The sequence below is a fragment of the Mytilus edulis genome, chromosome 7, assembly GCF_963676685.1.
Source record: "Mytilus edulis chromosome 7, xbMytEdul2.2, whole genome shotgun sequence".
In the NCBI taxonomy this organism is placed as follows: domain Eukaryota; kingdom Metazoa; phylum Mollusca; class Bivalvia; order Mytilida; family Mytilidae; genus Mytilus; species Mytilus edulis.
The window spans coordinates 67,524,543-67,534,648 of NC_092350.1; positions in this window are offsets into that span (position 1 = coordinate 67,524,543).

Consider the following 10,106-nt stretch of genomic DNA (forward strand, 5'->3'; position numbering starts at 1 on the left):
AGGTTTGTCTCATATTTCTATCGTAACCCTGGTCTGCCATCTCATACTGAAAATTACTTTCAAGGTATCCCCGTTGGAATTGTAAAACATCCCTGTTGAGCTGTTATAATCTTGTAAAAGTTTTCCATCATACATGTACATCGTTAGTTTGTTGCTTCCATCATCCCATATATAAAGTATATGTTTGCTTACACAGTTTATTGGAAGACTGTCAGTTTGCACTTCATGTACAAATGTATAGACGTCTACATTATGCATGTAACATTCTTGTAGCATGTCTTCTACATGTACTTTTCTGTTTTCAGAAGATTTTATTTTCCGAAAGCTCAGGATGGTCAAGAGAAGTTTGTAAAAGACGTTTTGAACTGGTGTCAACTTTTTAGATTTCTATTTCTTTGCGATACGTTATTTGTGATTTAAGGATTATATACCCTTGTTTTTATTCAATGTTAAACATATGGAAATTTTTATAGAAAATCCACAGCCTTTATCCTTGTAATTTCATATTTGGCAATCTGATGTCTGATAGATATAGGATTATTTCATGCAGTGCTAGAATTTATTTCCCAATAACAAGTTTATAAATGTAGTTATTGGTTAAAACAATTACAATAGGGACCAAATCAAGTACTTCTTTTAAGGTTCGCTCGACTTAGTGACTCAACACGAGGTATTTTGGAATTTACAGGTAACTTTGAACTTTTTGTACAGAATTAACACTAGTACATCATAGTCTTGAAAAGCAAGTGAGTAATCTATGTTTCAAATTTTATAACAAAAATCTCTATATTAAAGGCTGTAGATTTTCTATAAAAATCTTAATTTATTTGCCACAAAGACCGTCTTTTTTCTCTGAAATGCAATGCTACAGTAGATTATAATGCCTTGCATAAAGTTTCCCCTTTGTATCTGTACAAAATGGCATATCTCTATTATTCATTATATCTCTTGTTTTGAGTACAATTGAAGTTTGTACAAAAATGCTACAGAAGGGGTCATAAACCTTTATGGCTTTTAGTTTAAATAAAGGCAACAGTAGTATACCGCTGTTCAAAACTCATAAATCCATGGAGAAAAAACAAAATCGGGGTAACAAACTAAAACCGAGGGAAACGCATTAAATATAAGAGAACAACGACACAACACTAAAATGTAAAACACACAGAAACGGACCCAGCATCAGACAAAATCCCTTCTAAGCTTCTTGATTTTGCAAGTTGAAATTTAAGAATACATTTTACTGGTGGACGTTTCGTCCCCGAGGGTATCACCAGCCCTGTAGTCAACACTTCGGTGTTGACATGAATATCAATAATTTGGTCATTTTTATAAATTTCCTGTTTTAAACTTTGACTTTTTTCGTAAAAATTAAGAATTTCCTGTCCCCGTCAGAGTACTTATGGAAATTATGTGTAAGTTTAAACCGAGGTATAATATTAGTTGTTCTTACGATCTCAAAACCACGATATAGACAACGCTCTGGTTAGCTTATTTATTTTTCATTTTTTGTTATCTATCATACGATTTGTTCTCAACGTTAAGGATAATATACCCGTGTGTTGATTGAAAGCTGTTAACATCTTGAATTATTAATCTTTTTTTATAGAAAATCCAGTCTTTATTAATGTACTCTCATATTTGGCAATTTGATGACTGATAAATATTCAATTCAATTCAATATTTTATTGGAATGAGCACAATAGAAGCGTGATCCAAATACAGACAATTATCAATTATGATATTAACACAACATATAAATGAAATAAAGATGCATGTAACAACAAGTCATAAGACCGTTCTATGTACTGTGGATTCATTTTTATTCGTGGTATACCAATTTTCGTGGGTTTCGTGGGTCAGAGCGAACCACGAATTTAAGAATTCAACGAATAATAATCCCGATAAATGTATATGAATTCGGATGTTTATTTCCGCTTATGTTATGTAGTGCTGGTATAGTGTTGACTAGCGATAAACATTGTAACACATCACGTGTCTTTTATTGAAAGAAAATACAAGTATTTTAATTAAATCAAAAATAATATATCGAATATCAGTAATAATTTCCCTTTTTAAAATTGATTAAAACTGTTCATGGAAAATAACTGCAAGTTGTTAATTACCGTGTCATAGTTTGGTTTACTAGTGATTAAAAATCAATAGGATTAAGTACAGGGATATTGCCCGTAGGTAATATTGTCTATGACAGGAACATTTATTTTGATACCTTTTACTTATATGACTTTTTATTATATCGTGATTAGGGAAATTAGCTTTAAATCATAAAGATTTGAATGCCTTATAGAATTTCGACAAGAATTTATAAATTGTAAAACAAACAAATAATAAGTTGTCTTTGTCTATTATTGTAATAGAAGTTTACGATGAACACTTTAACCTAGAATGACCAAGGGAGAATTTTGACCTTTCAAAATTTGTTCAGTTAGTTCCTTCTTTTTTGTTTGTTTTATTATTGATCAAACCAAGAAGGTTATATGATCTCCTAAATCAAAAGAAATCCACGAATTACGTATCTGATTTTTTTTTTGTAGTCAACGATCAACGAATTTACGTTTACCACGAAACGCCTTTTTTCTCTATCCACGAAAATTGATACCCATGAAAATAAATGAATCCACAGTATGTCATTACATTATAAACTGATATTGATACCATAAACTTATCCATCAGTATTATTCTAGATTTTCATAAATTTACTTAAAACACACAATATAAGATATATATATGTATATGCACGAACTACTGTAAAAGATTACCTGATGAATCGGTATGGGGGTCTCTCAAATCAAGAGCTTCTTCAATATACATACACATATAGGATTATTGCATGCAGTGCTAGCATTTATTTCCTTAAAAACAAATTTATTAATGTAGTTATTGGTTAAAAGAATAAAAATATGGACCAAATCGAGTACACCTTAAAGGCTTTTTGGGTGCGCTCGACTTAAGTGACTCAACACGAGGTATTTTGGAATTTACAGGTTGGTTAGAAGTTTTTGTAAGAAATAAATAGTAGCACATCATAGAAAACCAAGTGAGTAATCTATGATTGAAATTTTATAATAAAAATCTCTGTTTTAAAGGCTGTGGATTTTCTATAAACATCTTGGTTTATTTGCCACAAAGTACCCTTTTCTATTAAATTAAATTAAATAGTTAATAATAATGCTCTGCATCAAGTTTCCCCTTGGTATGTACAAAATAGCCATACTTTTGAAAATGAAAAATCTTGCTTCAACAGTACAGATAATAAACAATTTGTCCTCTTAGATTACAAAAAAAACGATCCAAAGCAAATCATCCTGCCCTCCCCGTCTCCAAGAATATCAAATTGTTGTCCCTTTACCCCTATTTTCGAAATTTGCCATGACTGCCATGTTGGTTGGTAGGCGGGATAATCGGACAAATATTAAACTAGATAGAGACCTTAATGATAATTGTGGCCAAGTTTAAGTGATTTGGCAAATTAGTTTCAGAGGATATATTTTTTGTTAAAGTTAACGACGACGACGGATTACGACACACGCCAAGATACGGACTCCGAGATACGAGAAAAGCTTACTTGATATATCAACAAGCCTTACAAATTTACATAGATAGTAGTACCGTAGAATATGTTCAAAGTTTTCTTCAGTGGCACATATATGAAACATATTCAAAATGACCACATGTAAAAAAAAAAATACAGGTCATATTTTGATATAAAAGAAAGGCTTATTAAATTATGCCAGAAAACTATGGTATTACTAAGGGGTTTAACAATTTTGTAAAGCCATGTCAGGAGTTAACCGTCAATAGATAAAACAAAATGTAGGTAGCGTTGGATTGTTCCTTATAAGATTTATTTCTAACCTTACTACACGTTGCTTCGTGTTTATAAATCCAGCCCAGCTACACGATTTATACTTTATACGGAAGTCTTATTTCTTTATTTTTTTTTAATTTACAACACCTTTACACATACATTTTTTGAAGAGACGGCTTTTTACTAGTCTATGTTTGCTATCTTTATGTTTAAATTTTAATCCAAGGTTAAACTGGTAAATTTTTTAGGGATTTATATCGGTATCCGATATCTTACGTGTCTACTTTAAAATGAAATGGTATGCGATATATTTTATATTTCCAAAGACATACATCTCGATCATTGAAGGTTAGGTTATTAGTTTAAAAGATAAACTTAGCAAGACTTAACCAAGACAGTTTGTGAACGGAAGAAGTAACAATAACTTTTTGAGCGAACAAAAAAAAAAAAAAACGTTTTGCGAGTTGACTTAAAAGTTGTACATGCCAAAAGTTGTAAAGTTAGCAATAAAGGAAAAGAGCTGTTCCTTTACGATTAGAGCCAAAATTCCAAACACATTATATAAATCAAAATTATTATAGTTATTTTAGTTATTTTGTGTTGATTTTTTTAATTAGAAACATGTGTTTCTTGTGAAACAAGTATATCAATGTGATGTTGTAAACAAAACTCTTAAAAGTGAATTGCTAATGATAGTCTAACAAACCATTTACATTTAAAGTTGGTACATTAAAACTATTTTATCTGTCGTAATCATAGAACGGTAACAAAAAGTATGAAGAAATTACTACAGACATAATATATACTAATCAATCTATATAATAAATAAAGATATAAACACACGACAAATGTGTCATTAAAATATTAACTAATAAAACGGGTAGTAATTAAATTCGATTTAAATTTTTATGTAATTTTAAGGCAGGTGAGCATTAAATATGAACATGTCAAATAAAAAGCAAACATATTTTAACCAACATATAACTTATTAAATATCAACTGGAAAAAAGTATACTTGGCTCATGCATACCCAATTGTCAGATTCTCTGATTCCTGGAGATTTGTTAGGTCTAGGGGTTAACTTGTAATATTTAATAAAACCTGAGATTGATAAAGTTGTAGTTTTTCTTCAGTTGCAGTTCTTTGTCATGCTTAAGTTCGAAACAGAAATGAGAAACGGATTATTTTGCTTCAGTCAAAGATATGGGTTTGTTGTTGAGATCATTCTTTATTTCAATCATTCCGGTTTTATTATTATTTCCTAAGACAATGATATCAGGACTTGAAGTCATAAAATTGTATAATAAGTCCACACTGTTCAATTTTGATAGATATATTTTGCTAACTCATGTAATGAATGTATACCAAAATTGTAACTCTTTCCTGGCCCAGTCAAAAACGTGTTGTTTAATTTCAAGAACATGTACAGTAAAGGAGAGAAGATAATAGTTTAACAACGGGTAATTTTGAAATTCTTTTAACAATTCGGCCAGATTTTGTTGAGTTTAAACGTTTTTTGCGCTGTTCTGACCAATTTGTGGATATGTTTCAGACCATACATGTATGAGTATTTGGACCGTATACGTATACTCGTATGGTCCGACCATACGCGTACGGTCCGACCATACGTGTACGGTCCACTACGAGCTGACCATACATGCTATATGATTATATGGGTTAAATTGAAACAAGCATTTATCACAATCTTTATTTGTAGTTTTACAAATTGTTATTGATAATATATTACAATTAGATAGATACAATGAATAAACTAACAATTGAAATTAAGTAGATAAAATAAACAAACTAACAATTGAAATTAAGTATTTGCTTAATTGTATATCTGAATCCTATTTTAGTACACAACGTGACACCTTAGCCGTATTTGGCACAACTTTTTGTAATTGTGGATCCTCAATGCTCTTCAACTTTGTACTTTTTTGGCTTTATAAATATTTTGATATGAGCGTCACTGATGAGTTTTATGTAGACGAAACGCGCGTCTGGCGTACTAAATTATAATCCTGGTATCTTTGATAACGATTTACACCACTGGGTCGATGCCACTGCTGGTGGACGTTTCGTCCCCGAGGGTATCACCAGCCCAGTAGTCAACACTTCGGTGTTGACATGAAAATCAATAATGAGGTCATTTTTATAAATTTCCTGTTCACAAAATTTTTAATTTTTCGAAAAAACTAAGGATTTTCTTATCCCAGGCATAGATTACTTTACCCGTATTTGGTACAACTTTTTGGAATTTTGGAATCTCAATGCTCTTCAACTTTGTACTTGTTTGGCTTTATAAATATTTTGATATGAGCGTCACTTATAAGTCGTATGTAGACGAAACGAGCGTCTGGCGTACTAAATTGTAATCCTGGTACCTTAAATAACTATTGTAACGTAATATTTTTTACATCTTCATGTATGCAGTTCATGCATGTTCCTTTGCATTTGCATTTTTAGGTAAATATGCTAAATATTCTAAAACAATAGACCACTTTCGAGTTCATCCGTCACCGGCAAAAACTCGTCAATTATGCACGCCTTTATGACGTCATTTACCAGATAGAGGGGGTCGCCTGTATCCCTGCACTATTTACGTTCATCAAGCGTCTTAGTGATCGTCTTTGTGCAGGATAAACTAGAAATAATGGTTGCTCTGTAGGTACTTACTGACAATTCCCTAATGACAGCAGTGTTGATTGTCAATTTTGAAAATTCAATTTGCCGAATAATTCGTATAATATAAAATTATAGTTTTCCAACCACTCGCTCAACATTGGAAGGGAAGTGACGACGCCCCAAAACGCACAAATGACGGTGATAAAAGCGCGTATAATTGACGAGTTTTTTCCGGTGACGGATGAACTCGAAAGTGGTCTATTGACCTTATGTTTACTTCCGATATCTTCAATTTCAGTGATCATAATTCAATTAGTGTATTTATACTGGTCGACATGCTTAATACGAGAGATTAACAGATTTAATAAGCGTGATTTAAAAAAAAAGTTAAAATATAAAGTGTTTGTTTCAATAACAATTGACTTTTTTATATTAATTTGATAGTTAAGTTATGTTGATCTGCTATATGCATTTGTATCGAATAAACTTGATCAACTTTTTAGTATTAGTGTACGCGTACGGTCCGACCGTTTGAGTATTTTGAAAAAGTACGCCGTACGATCCAAATACTCCTACAGTCTGGAATAGATATACTTTGAGATGTTGTTTAAAAAACTCAAATTTTATGTATTTCATCTATTTCTGTCGTAAAAAATTTCTCCTTGATGGTTTCTAGTTGTTGAGGTCACTCTTTGCCTGAATAAAATTGAGAATGGAAAGGGGGAATGTGTCAAAGAGACAACAACCCGACCATAAGATAGCAAATTTACCTGACCATATCGGGAAATAGGTATTTAGTCGGATCTTAACACGTACTTGTGATTTGTTTAAAACCGGTTTTGATAAAAATAATCGAAGAGAACTCCCCATTGACTTGATAAATGGACCCATCCCCAAAACGAAGAATTTAGTGATCAAACACATGTAGTTAATGAAAACATGATTCAGATAACGCGAAACATGTGGAAAGTACACGAGAAAGCAAGGAAAAATATGGTGAATGCTAGCGAATATCAGAAAAAAACAATATGACATTAAGAGCTATCATACCAGATAGGGAATGTAGTGTGGTTGTATCCCCTACTCGGGTCAATAACATAAGCCAAAAACGTCTATGAAAATGGGATGGCCCATACTTTATAGCAACTGTTCTGTCTGATGTAACTTACAATTCAGAAAAATTCATTTTCAAGGTCACAGGTTGTTCATTACGACTGTTTAAAGCAATGTTACGGAGAAGTAAAAAATCTGGGTTATATAAAACAAAACGCAAAGTTCTAAAGACGAAAATTTTAATGATCAAACTAATAAATAGCCTGGAAGACACGAGAAGCTCAATTTAATTTCAAATTATTTACAATCTAATAACAAAAAATGCCCTTTTAAGTTCCACTTTAATAACTATTTTTTTATAATTATATCATATTATATTGATAATTATAAAGTATACCAATATTTGTGTACATATAAACTTGGTTTAATGAATACTGATACTTAGATGTGAACTGCACCATATGCTTTGTACAGAAATCTATTTATTTGACAATATGAAGATAACTTTTGAAGTAATCATTGATTGGTATAGAAAAGCTATAAAGGTAAGGAGTTGCGTATGTGCCCTAGTTTTGCCTAACTGGAGTGCAAAGTGGATGTGTAAAAAAATGTCCTATGTGTCTTAACATACAACAGGTTTAATGATTTGATATTTCCTTAACTTTTTCAGGTGTACCTGAAATAAAGATAAAATGATATTAAAATGAAATAACCAAAACGAAACAAGCAAGCAAGATTAGATTCTCCTGGTCAAAAGTTTATATTGTAGGTGTATGGATTTCCTATACTAATTATGTTTACATGCAGGTACTGTGGTGCAGAATATTTATCGAGGGAAAAACTATTGAGGCATGTGAGAAACAAGCACCCCGAAATTATAGTGGAATGGAATTATAGTTCTTAAATAATGAAGAACATTAGAAGATGAGGCATTATGAACAAATAAAAACAGCAGAGAAGAGAAGTAAAGAGAACACTAGTAAATTAAGAACGAATCCAACTTTTATTTGCCTTGTATCGCCGATGAAGAGGCACCAAAATTTGATACAACTCCAGAGAAGTCCACAGTGAAGTGTTCGATGAATAAAATCCACTGTACCAATTATTTTGGGATTTGATGAAGAGATAATTCCCCCGATATCATATGAGATGCTGGCATTGTTTGGATCGCCTGTGAAACCTATTTCCCCTTTGCATATCACCTCTAAAAAAAGGAACATTGAAGTATCAAAGACTAGTCAGAAAACTAAAAGTATGGCAGAAGAAAAAAGTGTTTCGGAGGAAAAGAATCAATCATCAGAGGATGCCGTCAGGGTTTTGTGCACAAGGGAAAAGGCTAAGAGAAGTGATATAATTTCACTGTAGGATATGTGGTGTTAAAAAGGTTTAAAAGGCCATTCTGCTTGATGGCACCATTTATCAGCTTCAACGTGAAGGAAAAGTATCAGACCATCTTCACCAACAATAGAGGAAAAGGAAGAGACAATCTATGTGGCAGAGCCGGTAAAAGGCAATTATGTTAAAACAACAGTGGTGTTAATGGAGGGGAGTGATTCGGAAGAGGACATCACTGTGGAAGAGCAAATTCAAGAGAAGAAAACAGTAGAGAAGGGGGCACAAATTGAGACATCCACAAAAGACATGTTCACCCAGAGTGGAGAAATTCAGGTTTTATTTGACCTGATGTAACTCGATTATAGACGTTGGAGGAGTGGTGGATTTTAATTAGAGGTGATGAGCAGAGAAAGTCATGTTGTCATGTTATATTTCAGATTATTGAATGGACATTCGAAAATTATTATTGTTGTAATGATATTTTATAATGTACATATGTATCATATTTTTATCATGTTTTTATTATCATGGTTGATCATGTCCTGTCCGGGACAGACAGTCTTTTAGAAAAGGGCGCTGCTCTCTCCTTTTCTATCTGCACTGTTCTTAACAGGTCATGCTTAGTATTAGTCACCAAATTTTCTTTTATTAATAATATTCAAAAACTCATAGTTATATGCACAAAAAATGTTTAAAACGGATAACTTTCAAGTAATTCTGAACGTCAAATGCAAGGTTTAGCTAGCTTTAGAACAAGGTAAAATCCATTATTTTTTACCGCACGTGACTGATGTTACAGAAAGAATTTAGAACACGTTGCTTAGTAAATTACCTTATAGCAGTATATCTTGTTGGTTATGCCCTGCCTCATTGCTAAAAGTTGACTTCATATTTTCTAGCTTTCAAAAGCCTTTTAGGGTAATTCACTTTGAGCAGATTTTACAAAGTAAGGGTTGCAGATACATAAAGACAAGTAAAAAAATTAATTGTAGAGAAAAAAAATACACAAGAACATACAGTGGCTAAGAATAATATCGACAAAATAGAATCAACGGTCTGAAAAAAAAGACCTGCACAGACAACTGAGTACTAAGTGACAACATAAGAATGATTGTTTAGAAAGATATTTTTTTTTTATCTTTTTCAACCGTTTATACTTTAATTTCCAACTGTCAACTTTCCATTTCTCAACAAGAAAATCCCATCCACCTAATAAGTTGATATTTTTTACACCTCTCAATTTCATGTTACAGTCGAACACTTT